General features: G+C 43.3%; 1 pseudogene; it reads right to left on the bottom strand.

The window, feature by feature from the left end:
* Positions 1-9,766: 9,766 nt before the first annotated feature.
* Positions 9,767-10,549, bottom strand: LOC149084753 (ubiquitin-conjugating enzyme E2 Z pseudogene; annotated as a pseudogene).
* Between the last annotated feature and the right edge of the window lie 6,505 nt (positions 10,550-17,054).

Genomic DNA, 17,054 nt, shown 5'->3' with positions numbered 1-17,054 from the left:
CACTGTACACATGGTCGTGAAGCAATTCATCTATTTGTCTGTCCATTGTTGAACGATGTTTCTCATTCGAACGATTTCGAGTTTGAAAACCCAAACAATGAAAGTGGTCTTCCTATAGAAAGAAAATTTATCAGTTTGACCTCCAGACCAACCATGGCCCCCGCTCTGTCCCCCTAGGGGAATATAAGCTGGTTCGTCTCAGGAGACGTGGGCCATGGTAGAAAATCCGACATCCAAGACCGGCAAACCACCCGCAGCAGGCCGGACAGCCCAAGCCAACCAACAGCAGGACTCCTTCCACAATTCCCTCATTCACCGTACAAAAAAAATGACATTAAATACAAAGGTATGGGGGGAACATGGGCAGGTGCACAGGCGCACATCGCCTGCAGGCCACGAATGGGGCCCACGAAAAACAGTTGTACAAGTTATTATGAGTATATATACAAGCATATAAGCATGTAGACAGCGTGTCAGAGGGAATCTGGGAACATCAATGTCCACGTTAGATAATAATACATACAAAAAATACAAATACAATTCCGTCCAGAACACATCTGTAGTGACGCGCCCAACTTAAATATCATATACATTTGTAAATATAAAATCAGGCATCATGTCATGGATATTACAAAATATAAATGGGTACTTTCCAAAACTTAAGAATACGTGATGCAACACAGATTCAATATAGGAAAGGGCTTGTAAATACACCGCTAAACATATACATTATACAAAACATGATACATATAATACAACTGCAATACCATCCAGATCACATTTCTAATAACATGTACAACCTATAGACCATGATAATTTGCTAACATTGTTCCGGATAATTTCCCACAAGACTTCGAGATTGCAAAAACAAGAAGCGGTTCGACGGACAAACACAGATTTATTTACAGAACAGCAATTTACACGTATTTACAAGCTAACCAGAGAGCTAACAACTTTCTCGCAAAGTTTAAACACGACTGACTGAGTCTCCTTGTGCCTCTCTGAGCCTTTCTAGTGCCATCTTGTGAGCGCCACGGAATTTATAACCCCGGAGAACCTTCGAGAAAAAGAACATTCCACAAGATTCTATTTTACAGTTTCCTAGTCGACAGTGCCACCATACGGAGGGGTTGAACCAATGTCTGGAGGGGCGGGACTTTCTGGATTTTTCTCTACGCGCCTTACCAGTTCTCCACCAATCATGCATTTGCGCGCTTAACCGAAACGGTATCATCGATATTTCTATCGAACAAATCGCGTCATCTATCGTCGAAAGTTCGTAACATTGCCCCTCTCTTAGAATTGTTCGTCCCGACAATTCAGTCCGGCGGGTTGTCACTGTGGTAAGAGGCCAGTCTGTTGAAGTGGACCACCTTGCACTTCGAGGATGGCGTCTTCTGGATCCGAGCTACGACGTCGTTCAGTCTCTTCACGACTCTGTACGGTCCTTCCCATGACGTTTGAAGTTTCGGGCACAGTCCTTTCCGGCGCTTCGGGTTCCAGAGCCAGACAAGGTCTCCTTCCTTGAAGTCATGAGACGTGGCCCTCGCATCGTAGCAGTTCTTCATCTTTCCAGAGCATATGCTGATCCTGTGTCTGGCGATTCGATGCATGTCCTCGAGGCGCTCCTGGAGTCCCTGGACGTGTTCCTCCTGTGGAAGAGCAGCATCTAGCGGTCGCCGGAACATCAGATCACCTGGCTGGCGAAGGTCCTCTCTCATCAGCGATGACGAGTATCCGGTGCTCTCGTGGACGGTCCTCGGCAACGGTCGCAGGATGTTCGGGGCTATTCCTTTGCGGGCGGTGCAGGCGTCGGAATTCTTGCACCACTCGTGCACATCGGTCCTGGATTTGTCCGAACAGAATCGTTCACGGACTTTCCGGAGAGTCTTAATCACGCCGAAATGTCCACCGGTCGGGCTTTCGTGCAATTCTTTCAGCACTTCTTTCACACGGCTCCTTGGCAGGACGAGTTGCCACCGCAACGTCTTTCCATCCTCCGACTCCCATCTGCGGTACAACACGCCATCTCTCATCTCCACAGAGTCCCATAGCGCCCAGTATCTCTTGGTCGTCGGACTGGTAGAGGTGACGTCTTGCCATGCTGGTTTACTACCGGTGGATTCTTTCAAGTCCATTATCGGCCGTATGTCGGGATCTTCTAGTTGGGTCTTCCTGGTGTTCTCGTCGCTCCAAGGATCGTCACTTGAGACTTGAGATGTTATCTGTCTCACTAGAGGGTTCTCCCTGCCATCCTGCCTCCTCTCCCTGCCATCTGACCCTCGTGAGAGCACAGTTCCGGTGCTGCCATTGGTCTTCTTTGCATCGACGATGCACTCTTTTTCTGCCCGGGGAATGTCCATCACTTTCGTTGGAGGTACTTCGTCATGGCCACATCCGAGCAAGGCGATACGCTCCTTCGGAGTGTGCAACTGATCATTTCTCATGCCCAAGGAAAATCCGTGTTTCTTCAAGAAGTCCACTCCGATGACGCACGGATCCCTTATGTCTGCCTCGAAGACGATGTGTTGATAGGTGACCGTGGCGAACTTCAGTGAGACTTTCAATTTTCCTCGCACAGACATTTTCTCTCCCGTGGCTGTCTGCAGCGTCAACGATGGTGGTACGTAGAGAAGTCGTTGCTGGAATTTCCGAGCCAGGTCCATCCTGACGATGCTCACGTTGGCTCCGGTGTCGATGACCATCCTGCACGGCAGTCCATCGATCTCGCCTCTTACGTGGAGTCCGTGGGCTCCTCCGTGCAGCTGTGAGACGTGGTACACTCGGCATGGCGCATCTTCCGTACCGGCAGATACGGCTGAGCATGCGCTCCGTAGGTGACCTTTTCCGTGGCGTTTCCAGGTTTGTCTTTCTGGGTCCCACGATCGTTCTTGGCACTCTTCAGGAGATCTTTCAGCTCTCTGATGATACCGCCCTGGTATTCTCCGCAACAGAGCCTCGGGCCACTCGGTGCTCTCCCCTCGAAACTTGACGGGCTGCCTCGTACTTCATGGCGTAGACAAGAGCACTTCTCACGTCCTTGTACTCGCCCAGACGCAGCGCCTGCTGGATGTCGGGGTCCATGACGGTGTCGACGAAGGCTTGTAGGGCCAATCCGTCCCTAATGTCCGACGGGCAGTCCGGATAAGCCAACTGTGAGAGCCTTTCAATGTCCATGGCCAGTTCTTGTAATGTCTCCCCCGCTTTCTGCTGCCGGGTCCACCGTTGCACCGTTGTTCGGCCGATTGACGTCAGCGATGGCTGGCAGGACCTGGTGAGCGTCCGGGAAAAGCGTAGCTGGCTCTTGAATTTTCTTTTCCAGCTCTAGTAAAGAATAATATTATTTCCTTAATTAGAAGAAAGAGGTGCTATTATAAAAGGAATGACTAGTTGGATAATTCAAATTAGCGTTTTTGATAAACAGTGGCTTTTAATGACGAAAAAAATAACGAGAACCAGAAACAGTTATTATCGATAATGACAACGTCTATGAGTACAATTTTTGTTGCTTGATTTGCGGTCTGTAACTTCGGCTTGAAGTGAACCTCGAAAAACTGAGCATCACAAATAGTTTCATAAATACAGTGAACCCCCTCGATGTAACTCCCTGCAGATTAGAACGCCGTGTTTACGGTACCGCTAAAAATGTCTTTCAGGAATCAAACACAAAACCGAATTGTCAATAACGATGAGAAATGGGAAAATACTAGCTGTAATACCCGGTGCTGTCCGGGTTTTCTTACTTCCTGCGCGACTCATAAAAGAAACAGATCTTGCAAGAACGATTTTTGATTCGTGTATTTTGGAGGGGAAGTACCCAAATGTGTGTTAGAGACGTATTGGATTTTTTTTAACTGCCTATTTTGGCCATTTTCAGTGCCTGAACTTCTGGGCTCTAATAATTACACGCTGTCTTCCAGCGGTATATATATTACGGTAAATATGATAAGTTCGGTCATAATGCATAATAACCAGTTATTATGCATAAACGTCGAGCATTTTAATAAGTTTGATAAATTTCCATAAATTTATCACTTTTACCGGTGATTATGCATAGTGCCCAAGCGTCGTTCGTATATTTAATAAGTCCAAATAAAATTATTACTTTTACCGGCAATTTTGCATAATAACCAAGCGTCGCGTCGTTGGTAAATATGTTAAATCGTAGTACAAGATATGCAGTGGAGTCTCGATAGTAAGAGGTGATGGGACCTAGGACACCTCGGATTATCGAAAAACTCGAACTATCAAGAAAAAAAACTCGAATTTAAAAAAATACAAGCGAAAGCAGTACTAGCATACTTAGTGTTTTAGGAGACGATGGCATTGTCCGTCATTACGAAGAAAACGGTCAAACTTGCTCCTCTTTCTCAGCGGCCACTCGAAAGTTAAAATGGTCTTTGCGCATTCAAGGGAGTTTAATATTGTATTACACAAGTTACTTTTATTATAGGACTGCGGGCTGTCTAGTGCCTTTCGAACTGAAATTACTGTACAATACGTACGTACTCTACGTAATCTTCCTGAAAAAAAATAAAAAATAAATAAACGACGTGTTGGGTTCTTGTGAGGAAAAAAAAAACAGAAAGAGCATCTCGAAAAAAAAAATCGAAGATTTTTAGTGTCTCATATTATCCGGAAACTCGAACTTTCGGGACTCGATTTTCGAGAATGTACATGATACATGATGATTCATACATGTATTGTATCAGTGTATCGTTGTCCAACTGGTACTAGAGATGACAAAAGGATTGTTTAAAAGTTGGAGAGAAGTTTTGATTGAGAAATGGAATTTCTGTAATTTTTGAAAAGCGGTTGTGTGCCACTGCGTGCCGCGGATTGGCCACATCTGAAGTATGGCATACCCAGCTTGACACAAGTAAAAACTGAGAGTTGTTTCCAAATGAACAATTGAGAGTCAACAATTGAAAGTCAATTGTAAAACATTTTCATATTTCTAACAATGGAAAAAAATGTCTATATATGGCACGAACCCCTAATTTGATTTAGTATTTCTATCAACATATTCTTGTCGCGTATTAATTTACCGTTCTGGAGATAATTCAAGATAAAATAGGGAGGTTGGAAGGGAGTTGAGGAAGGAAGCTCTAGATGAAATTCGCATTTCTTTGTGGATTTCACGTTATTATGTAGTTCGATTTCTTTTCTGGAACCAAACTGTCTAGAGTTTGCGTTGTAATCAAAATGAGGTCTGTGGCGTGGAGGTGGATGAGTTATCTCTTTTGACGAACGCGAATACGACACTTGGGAGGCAGGGTTGAGGTTTTAGGTGTCGCCTCTTTTTTATACGCGTAGATACGGCAATCGTTGTGTTGGTGGAATAAGTGCGGGATTCTTGGGGATATACAGTTTTGTTTTCCTTCTTGCTACTAACGTTGCCAGTTTGTTTCGACACGAACCAAACAGTCTATATCACAAGGGAATCGGGATGTGAGTTCGGATGCGGACGAGGATGAGGACGAGTAAAGGTCGACACACACTACACTGACGTGTCACTGTAGTGTGTCTCCCCTTTTAATCTCTGCCGTAGTACCTGTGATTATTTGACACGTGGGTGGAGGCAACAGGGGAAATAGCAGTGTTATGGTGTAGATGAGGAGCAGTGGAGAAGGATGCGTTGGGATGAAACTCGGCCCCAATCCATCACACCAGAACCTTAAGTCTGGGCGCACACCGGTTACACGAGACAAAACAGCTTTAGACAAGCTTAGTCGTTGGTGTTCACGTTTTATGGTGAAATCAACCTGAACACACACACCAATGACTAAGCTTGCCTAAAGCTGTTTTGTGTTGTCTACAAACCGTTATGCACCCAGCCTTAGGGGAAAAAATATTCTGAAACGTTCAAAACGGATGCGAAACAAAATGTCCGGTGAAACTCCAAGGACGAAATCACATATCCTACTAGGAAAGTCTAGGATTTACCGAAGCGAACAGGTAAATGCCCGGAATAGAAACTTTTATAATTATCGCGTTATTATTAATTTTTTTTATACTCGTTATCATAAACTTATCCTCAAATTTCAGCTGCCTTTCAATACGGTAGATTCTGGACTATGTGGTGGAACGGCAGGCCGGATAACAAAAAAGCCGTGTAGGCCCGAGATCTATAAATGCTTACTTCTCATCCCCCACACATACGATTAAAAACATTCTATTTATAACAAAACCCGCTCTCATTCATATTTTCTGATCTCTTAGTCACCGTCCATCCCTTTGGGACAAGCGCAAACCATCACAAGGTCAGCGGTCATGTCTGTCTGGTCTCTTAGTACAAACCAGCACTTTATAATGTTTGTTATGCATTGTATGTTTTAAAAATTTATCACAGAAAAGATTGAAATCCAAAAATAAAAACATTACATATTTTAGGACAAAATATATAATATGACATGACATATATGAAATATATAATGTCTAACTTAATTGCAGGAAACATAAAATTTATATACACATCCTGCAGCAAGGGCCCCCCTCCCCAGGCTCTGATCTGTGGCGGGCCCTTCTACATTAAATTTGTATTACGAAAAATTAAAAATAGTGTAAGAATCACCTCAATCCGCCCCCGGCCTTAAGCCCTGTCAGATCCACCCTTGAGAAATCCATGTGATTACGTTATAATCAATGTAAATTTCAATTTTCAATGAACGTCAATCAATTTGGTCCTGACAATAACAAAATGCATCTCGAATGTGCAGTCGCGTGTCCAGGACGATATGACGGAAGGGGCAAATTGTGCAAGTTCATTTGATCGATCGTTTCTTATTTAACGGGACAAATTTTACAGACAAAATTTCCCATTTTATTTTGCTGTTGGAACAGGAAGTCGTTCCATTTCCTCCCACCTCTATATCCGCGTCGGAGCGGAAGCAGGCATCCTCAGCAGCGAATCGAGCGGATGCAAGCGTCTTCAGGTACGAATATAAGACGACCATAAATACCTTTATGCACATTGTGTAATATTTTATCATGTGTATATAGTTTTTAGTTCCATCGTCATATCCCAGTGTAAATCAGACAGAGGAAAAAGATTCATAGAGGGAAAATCTAGAGCATTCAACGGGTACTACCAAACCCTCCTAGATATTACTATCTGGGAAGTTTTCTGTCTTTGGTACGATCTACCATTACTCAGATTCGAACGCGACACTCCCCTCGATATTTCCACTGAGTTGAGTCATTTTATCCCCTTAATATTTAAATGCTAAAAATTAAACCACCATTAGCATTCAGACATGCTGAAAAGCATTGTTTACAGCACCGATAGGCTGTGCCAGTTTCTGTACTATCGGTTCGAAATTTATAGCTTTGATTTGATTATTGTATACTGCGAAAGAAGTAGGTAGATTCAATCACAATGTCTGGTGGAAATGCCATCCGTTATTTGTGGCGCTACATAAATTGTTATTCATAAAGCTAGGGCCACACTCGTGTCCAGCCTGGCTTAATACGTTAGGTTGTTCAAGGTTGGTCGTGGGTGAGTCGCGTGGCCTCTCCATGATTGGTAATGATCTAAAAGATACTATTACTACTTAACAGTACATGCACCTCGTACACATAGTTGTTTGCGTATCAACGTGTGTCGTCCGTTAATAAGTAAACGGCAAATGGGAGAAATTATCTCCGACAACGCAAACTCATGTTCAAAGCCGGAACATCACCATATAACCTATTGAAAATAAGGTGAAATTAGCCACGACCTCGTACACATTCCTCTGCTGAATTTCTAACGATTCAGTCCATGCCGGAATTAATTTACCAAGTGCATGTGTGACCCCTAACGTATCTATACTATCAGAGTTGTGTTTTTTTTCCGTGTTCTTCTGGTGCTGCCATTGATCCTCCATGCTTTGAAGTGCAGTATTGGAGACTGGAAGATATTGGAAGGCTGGTCGAAGAAAACGACCAGGATTGTCCAGCCTTTGTCAATCATTCAAAGGAGACTGGGGGGAAGACTTTCTTTCCCGATCTTCCAATCCGTCTGGACACACATTGGTCAAAGAATGATAACAATCACTACACGCCTTGGCGTATTAGTATCCTTAGAGAGTGTTCTGGAAGGAAATATTCGCCAAGGAACATTGGGCCAGGCTGAGCCAGTGTGTAGCCAGCCTATGCCGCTGGTACTTCATTGCAGTAAGGGGGAAGTCAAACATTGGAAGCAAATTTGTGAATAACAACTGGGCCAGGTTGGTCACGAGTGTTGCCCTAGCTTCAAAGTGAGGATGCCGGCTGGAAATGTAGAAATCTTATCAATTGAATGACGCCATAAATGAGCAATTCAATCTGTCTGATAATTCCCTCTGCAGCATAGAAAATTGTCGATATTCTGAATACTTACCCCCCCCCCTTATTTTATCGTGATAATTTCATAGCGTAATAGTCACGATGAACAAAAATTTCATTTCTAACGACGTTGTGGAGTAAACGACTGGAAGAACACTTCTCGCTTCCTCATTCGAGGAACAAAACTTTCCACAAACTTCTCTAATTCGAATAGGCAAAATAACTGGCATCTCTTAATGCTCATCCGGAAGCACAGAGTGGCTCTAACAGGTAAAGGATCCCAAGGTGTCATCCTCAAAAAAAAAATTCAAGTGCATTCATCTTACCCAGAAACACGAAAACAAAAACAAAAAATTAACGGTGGAATGGAACGAGCAAAGCCGCAAAAAATGATTAAAATAACAACAGTTGGCTACTTATCTCCTATCAGTCGGTCTTGGCGATATCCATAAAAAACACTTTTCACTCGTTCACACACCTTAAAAGCACTCCTTTTTTTCTCTTCCCCTTTTTCCCTTTCTTTGTCTGTGCAGTACCTGACCTACGACGACTATATAAGGACTGCTATATTCTAGAGGCTATAACCAGCACCTCCTAGAGATAGTAGGCCTCCGCACGGGTTGCCAAGTTTATCTGTAACGTCATTAAGACTACCTAGCAAGTTTGCCGCATTTCAAACCACAATATCCTATTTCGTTTCTTCTTATTTTGGCGTAGAATCTTCCTGGTTGGCTCAGGAATACTGCATAGTGATTGGATGTGGGGAATAAAAATCGCCAATTATGAGCCCGATAATTTTTTTTCCGCACAACGATGATACTGGCACGAACAGAGAGTTTTTTCCCTGAATATTGTGAGGGAAAATGGCCTACTTTCTGGCATCACGAGCAGCGAGCGGAGGCCTCCTATCTCTAGAAGGTGCTGGTAAAACCTGATCATGTCTTATTTGAATGACGTCACTCTAGAAGTGCTGGATTTTTAAATTTATTCTTCTATAGGCCTTCAAAATATTAATATATACATTTTTTTTTGTGTGACCCATAAAAATTCCCCGAGATTTTTTCCTATTTAAGTGAGTAGAATCAGTGGCAATTTTTTGAAAACTTTTTGAAGATGTCACCTTGGGACCCTTTCCTTGTAAGTGGAAGCTTTACTCAACACGAGATCGCAAGCCAAGTTTTCACCTTGTCATTACATCGTGTAATTCCTTGTTTCCTTACTGGAGGGATAATAGGACACACCAAGAAGATTGCCACAACCATTTCCTACCGAAAGTTAATTTTGCGTTTTATTTCTCAAAAAATTCCTGTACTAAAACTCTGTGGTACTCCAATAGAACTAACTCAAAGGACGAAAAAAACTAACTAAATAAAACCATAAGGTATAAATAATATTCACGATAAATTAATGGTATCCAAATCATCAAACGGTGAATGACAACAGAACAGGTGACGTATTTTCAAGCCTTAGGCATCATGTTTTTCTCGACGGTCACTCGGAGCTCGTGGAGTCGACTTTTCAGCGCCGCGTACATGTACTTGCCGCGGTTTGACAAGTGAGGATCTCTCATGTCGGTGCCATCCAACGCTTTGTTCCTGTCGCAAACGTCCAAGTAATGCTGAAAGTTCTGCAGGAAAATCTTCTGGATGCGTTGCTTCAGCTCACCGGGCATGTTTCTGGAATCACACTTGATGTCTTCGACCATGTCGCAAACGGCTACCCTTATGGTCTCGTGAGTGATTACCGCGTTGTACGCGCTGCTGTCGCCTTTGGCCCTCTCCGTTTTGTAGCCCGGTTCGTTGAAGTACGGCTTCTCACACATCAGAGACTGGATCGACAGAAGCACGCTGTTCAGATTCTGAGATGGATTCCACGATGGTCCGCTCCATGTGCCGATGATGCTGAGGCACACCTTACCGTTGTTGTAGAGGTTCGGGTTGAATCTGACCTTGCCTTCTCCCGTGGTCATCAGCTTCACTCTCGGCGAACGGATCGGATAATCCGGCGGGAATCGGATGACGAAATAGAAGAAACCGCCATGGTACGGGGTGCCCTCGGGTCCGATCACGATCGCGTGCACCAAGGTCACGTCCCTCTCGTCCGGGGAAATGTAGATATCGGCCGGGGGCTCCGTGTGGAATCTCATGACGTCTTTCTTTAGGCGGTTGACGCACATCGTGGATGGAGTAGATTTGACCCAGTCCTCACTGTGGGTAGGGTCCCATTTCGTTCTAGAAGCCATCAATGTGTACGTCGCTTTCAGCTCTCTGAATGTCGTTCGTGTGTTAATCAAAAAAGCTCCGCATTGCACTTACTAGAACGTCATTGTTCGGGCGAAACCTTCATTCCATCACACGAGAGATTTAAAGTCTTTTTACGGCTTTCATCATTCAAGCAAACAGAAAATATATTATTAAGTCGTTGTGTAATAAGTGCATACACTCGAGAGGTGAAATTTTCAAATTGATCCCAATTTGGTAAAAAAATACTTTTCCTAATACTCTATAAGGCTCAGAATTGACTGCGGGGTGGTTTCGGTTGGGGGGAAGCAACCATAAACCGCCGCCACCCGTCGAAAATACGCATTTTTTGTGGCGGGTGGTAGCGGTTGCAAATCTTTGAAAAGGTTTGAGCGCCCAGGTCTTGAAGAGAAAAGGTCAGCGAAGAGGTCAGCGAGGCATGTTCACGATATCTACAGACAAAATGTTCGGAAGCCCGTATTCTGTTCCCTGATTGGTTAATTTAGTAGAGGGTGGTCAGGCCTGGCCATTTATCGTTGGCGACAAAATATTAACGTTAGCAAACATCCTAACATAAATACCACGGGAAAAAAATACTTGAAGCTGAATAGCAAATATTGAAAAGAAAAGCCCCCCCCCCCACCTTTTCATTGGATTTTTTGTGATATGAATGTTCATTTCAAGGAATAATCTTTTTTTTTTCATTTCATCGCTTTTTCTCTTCCTTCTTTATTGTGTAAAAAGGCAAAAAATATGTGGATATGCAAACGATGGAACAGATGCGCCACGTTAGGAAAATACAAACACCTAGCATAATCAAGTTTTTTACGTTTCTGCCGACCGGAAATGGCCCTATTCGGTTCACGCGGATTTATTAGTGCAGATCATATAATGAAAAAAAATTCCCTCCCCCAAGTAGAGGGGCGAGGGTTATTTAATGTCTGCTTTGCTCAAGGCCATGGTCCTCACATCCTAGAGCTGGGCTCCCTAGGCTGGGATCTTTCACGGGCCCCTATATGATGAATTTATAACGTGAAAAATACTGAGAAGCGTCCCGGGCCATCTCGTCCATATTCCTGGGCCCCAGGGCTGAAGATCTGTCAGCCTCTCCTAGTGAGGGCCATGCCCAGGGCCCTTGCAAAAGTTGGTTCCTGAGGTGTATACCCCGAGCAGGGCCGCAACTATATACTTTGTCATCCGGGGCAAGCCGGCATTCTGGCGCCCCTTGATGTAGAAGAAACAGTTAAGAGGTGAATTCGGCGCCCCCTTCTGGTTCCCCCTTCTGCGGCACCAGACCCACCTGCCTCCCCCCCCAGTTGCGGCCATGGCCCCCACATTTTGGAGCAGGTCCCCTAGGCTGGGATCTTTTACGGGCCCTCTCCCGGTCAGACTTTCCATGGGTCCTTCTATAGTTAATTTATGGCGTGAAAAAGCAAAAAATTATGAGAATTGTCTCGGGCCCCAGAGCAAGAGCCCTGTCAGCTCCGTCCATGTGGGGGCCGTGGTTGCGGCCCTGATATCACAGCCGTAGGCATATATATATAATATATGAATTGACGTCATCGTGTTCCCCCAGATGTTCAATCTATCTCCGCCTATGCTGGTGACCTATGTCTACCCACAATTACGGGTCTGATAGAGCTCTGGATGATTTTTCACAGAACAAATTTACTGTGGGGGGATGGGACGCCAAAGATCCCAGCTGAAGGATGTGGGGTAACCTATACACTTTTTGTGTAAGTTACCGTAAATGTAATAATAAATCCGGTGATTATGGACCATCATGGCCCCCACAGCCTGAAGCAAGGCCCCTAGGCTGGGATATTTTGTGGGCCCGCAGACCAAACTTTTTATGAGCCCTTCAACAGTGAATTTGTAGCATGAAGGGAAATGATTTTCCCGGGTCCTACCTAACCTTGCGGGGCCATGGCGACCATTATATATTGCATATCATCGTGCCCTTCCCCCAGAACTTGTCTATGTATGCCTTACACGGGTGGAACAGTGCCATCTTAACACAAACTCACCCGAGCCAGGCGGGATCGTCTTCAAATTTTCTTTAGTATACATGTAAATTCATAGGCAGACCATTTTTAGTCAGGTAGGACCTCAGAAAAATCTTGGCCAGACATCCACCCGCGTCTCAGGTAGCTGTTTAAGATCTGAAGTTCTCTTACATAGCCAGAAATTTTTTCTGCGAGGAGAGAGAAATCTACCCCTTTCAATGACCTTGCTTTGACTACACCCAGCATAATGTTAATGCTTGAATGCGGTTTCCAATTGGGCTGTTAAACAGCATTCTTGAGTGCTAGCAAGCAATAGGCGAGATGAGTTTTAAATCATTAATCTATAGGGAAATTCAAAGGCATCTCGTTACATCCTTCGCTCCTCTGGGCCATTTCATCACCCCTTCAGAAGTTATTGGTTGACAAGGGGGAAAAAATTTAAAGTTCGGGAAACAGCTGATCACTTCTCCATGGTGTCAGAAGTGTTTCAATCATGTGGGTGATTGTCTTGAGCTTTACATAGGAAATTTTTTATTTCTGAATCGTTTCTGGAATTATTTATTCTAATAATTCAGGATTCTCATCAATTTTGGAATTATCTCTATCATTAATTCTGAACTTACGATTAGTTTTGGAATAATTTTTTAACTAAATTTTAGATTTCTTTAATTCATTCCTAGAATTATTTCTTTCATTTATTTTATAACTATTCCCTTCATTTATTCTAAAATTATTTCTTATATAAATTCCGAAATTGCGGTATTTATTTCTTCTTCCATAAATTCTGAAATTACTTTTTTCATTGATTTCGAAATTATTTCTTCAATTAAAATTCTCTGGAATAAATCGTTTTTCAATGTTTTCAACTACTGTATTTTCGGAAAATGATCAGCGGGCCACACGTTGAAGACCCCTGGTATAACGGAAAGGCTATACAGTACTTGCCATAGCGGTTTCTTTGTTTGTCACATCTTTTACTCTAAAAACAACGGTTTTTCTCTCCTCGTCATTTCTGATTATAACAGTAATTACTAGGAAGATCCTCCATTGCGATCAATGTGATTTGGTCCTGAGAAGCGCCTTTTGTAAAGTTAATAAAATTAAGCGTAAGATTAAAAATTTAAAAGATAAAAATCGAAAAGGGGGAAAATAAAGCGAGAAAATTTGCCGAGAGAAATGTATAAAGAACGTGATGGTGATGGTAACCTCTCCCAGCAAAATTTCCCGCAAAAATTTCCCACGTATTCCAAAAACTGTGCTGCCATCTACCGGTGAAAATTCGTCAAGTATTTTACAATAGAAAAGTATTGCACTGCATTAATATTTTTTATTTTTTTCAAAAAATTCTTTTGCTTGATGAACTCTCATAATTTCCCACAAATGCTAAGAAATTTCCCACTTGGCCAAATTTTGGCCAATTTTCCCCACGAATATGGGAAATTTCCCACGAGTTACCATCACTGATAAAAAATGACACGACATGGAAAGAGAAACTAGCCAAGCAAAGGGAAAGTAGCCAAACAAACAGCAACCTCCGTTTCGCCCAATCAGGGTGCAGAATCTGGACTCTCGAACATTTTGTCTGTAGATATGGTGAACTTGCGTCCACGAGGTGGGTGGACGCGGATTACTACTACTACTTCACCAAACACCAACTCTGGCCATATTGCTATATTGCAATTTACTGCCATTGATGAGATGGGTTGGAAGTGAAGGCGCTGTCTATCGGTGGTCGCTTCAAGCTCGTTGGAAAAATATCTTAACTTAATATATCCTCCCTCGGATTCGAACCCGGGACCGTAACAGCAACCTTCACAGTGTCAGACGAGCATCTTACACGCCACTCGGGCGCTAGGCGCAGGATGCTGTCTCCCATTGCCTATTAAGTTGTTTGACGAGTAAGGTGATCGCATTTGGGATGCACTGGACAAAAGAACTGCTCTTCTCAGGTTGCCAGAAAAATGGGAAGACATCGAGGAAATGAATGGTGAAGTTTCATTTGACAAACTAATTCTTTGTTTGGCGCTCTTGCACTGATAACAATTTTTTTTAAAAACCGATAATGAAAGTGCAATATTTATAACTTCAAACTGCTTTCCTACATGAACATACAGTAAAACTCGGTTATAATGACATTCCTAAAACAACGTGATTGCGCCGTAAAAACCAAACCAAGATATATATTTGAAAATACTTGAATGAAATGCATTGGATCCCGCTCTTATAGCGTTTTAGTAAAAAAGATACTAAATACCTCATCCAAAAAGTATAAATTACCAGGTGCCTTACCACTTGTAATAAATTCATAAAAAATTATCAGACGCAAAAATTAATAGATATCTAGATCCCCCCCTTAGGTCCCTAGCTCTCTAAGTCACTCACCAACACCCCTCTTTTGGTCACTCACTATCTTGCTCCTTTGTGCTCTAAGTTACTCGTTTGGTCACTCACTGACCTAGTTTTTCATTCTCTAGGCAGTGGTAAATTTATGGTTTAACCGTCTATGGGCTATACAGATTTTTCCACCCCTCTTACACCTTACTAATTTTGTTGACCCCTCACTCCTCTAATTTGCCGCTCTGGGCCCACCAAGTCCCCTCTTCCTTTCGGGTGTAAATACTCCTCTGATCCAGAGTGGAGGTAAGTGTCTTTCAGCTGCGATTCGAATGGAGCGAAGGCAGACTAGAGGCATACATCTTCAGCTGTGAATGAACTGAGACAGATGTTTTGAAGACCGGACACGCTCCACTTTACATCTCAGTGAGATATCGAAGCGTTCTCTGAGGATAGAGTGTGTTCGAGATATCTACGGCTGAAAATAAAGTGAGGTAGATATCTTCAGCTGTGAATGAAGCCCAGATAAACATCTCCAGCGAAAGCAGACAGCTTCGAATGGAGTGAAGGCAAAAAATATCTTCAGCTACGAATGAGAGCGGAGGCAGGCGGATACAGGGTGATGTGTTGGAGAAGCGACGTATTGTGTAGGTGCAATGAGTCAACCCCTGTATTTTACTGGACAGCCAAATTTTCCCAATATTGTTCGGCTTTTGGGAGGGCCAATTGCACCCCTTCCCTCTTTATCCGCGCTTACTATAGTTATCTCCTTGATACAGGTGAGTTACTTACCCCGGCCCAGCGAATGATTCGCCAAAGTGGGGTGCCCCGGAAGGAGCATTTATTTTCTCAATGTAAAGAAGAAAAAAAAAGATTTATATCTTTCCACGGAGAGTACCATTAGCATCTCGTGAGCAGTAATTTGGTGCCCCAGGGGCTTACAATAAGCAAGAAAAACATCTACTTGGATACGAAAATGATTTTTCCCCAATACTTTTTTTATAATTATTACTAAGGGGAATATCGTGGATGGGACGGATAAAGAGTCGTTACAAAGGCGAAAAGCCGTTCTCGCTATTTGAGAACATTTGACAACAAAAACGGCCGTGTAAAAGCCTTATTTTCCGCCTTAATATTTGTCTCTTATGTGAATCAAAACAACTGTAAGAAGGAAAATGATATCGTTCAACTCGATGTGCCTCTTATTTATTCGTCACCATTGAATTGGCGACGATCCGTAATATTGAAGATCGATCGCGGCCCGGGGCCATACATCGTCGTCGTCGAGAGCCTGCCTAAAGCCAATCGAGACCAAACAGTGCACTTTGAGCACATTTTTTTTAGTCACAGGTGAGTTTGCTACCCTTTAGAAAACTGCTAGTATGTACAGCCGTCAGTTGGGTTTATAGGCCAGGATCATTGTTGGCCACTATTCCTGGATTCCAGTGGGGTCCTTCTTTTAATGAATTTCCCCACAACAAAAACTGGTAAGTTGTAGCTGGACTAGAGTCAAGTGGCGTATTTAGAGGGGGGGGGGGCTTAGTGGGCTATAACCCTAACCCAAGACGGCAAATTCGGGGGGGGGGCAAGTATATTTATGTTTCTAAGTCACTCTTTTGGTCCCTCCTATGCTCAAGTCACTGTTTTAGAAATCCCCATGCTATCACACTCTTTTGTTCCCTCCTATGCTCAAGTCACTGTTTTAGAAATCCCCATGCTATCACACTCTTTTGGTCACTCATATGCTTGCACACGCTGTAGTTCCCTCTTTTGGTCGCTCAATGACATGGGGCCTTGCTTTATAGGTCACGAACATTGACATACTTGCCTGTGCCTTAGATCACTCTTTTGGGCACTCACGTGCTTGCAAACTGTTTTGGTCACTCCCATGAAGGGCGGTCCAAGAAATTCTTCCGCCTGAAGCGAACAATACAGGGTGGGCGAAAAGTCCGTAGAAATTTTCAAAATGCAAAACCGGAAAAATAACCGAAGTAAAAAACGGTTTGCAGGGTTAGCGTCGCCAGGTCACGGGAATTTTTTTAAGACAGAGAAAAAATAACAAAAAACAGCCGATAGGTGGCGCTGGTACGAGTTTCTTCAGTGGAAATATGCAAATGAGATGGTAATAACTTGCGCTCCTAATCCATAATCAGTTCACCGTTATAAA

The sequence above is a fragment of the Pholcus phalangioides genome, unplaced genomic scaffold (assembly GCF_987345545.1).
Source record: "Pholcus phalangioides strain wild (caught in Gottingen) unplaced genomic scaffold, Ppha-v1.0 ptg000008l_1, whole genome shotgun sequence".
Classification (NCBI taxonomy): Eukaryota; Metazoa; Arthropoda; class Arachnida; order Araneae; family Pholcidae; genus Pholcus; species Pholcus phalangioides.
This window is presented reverse-complemented; position numbering and strand designations above follow the sequence as displayed.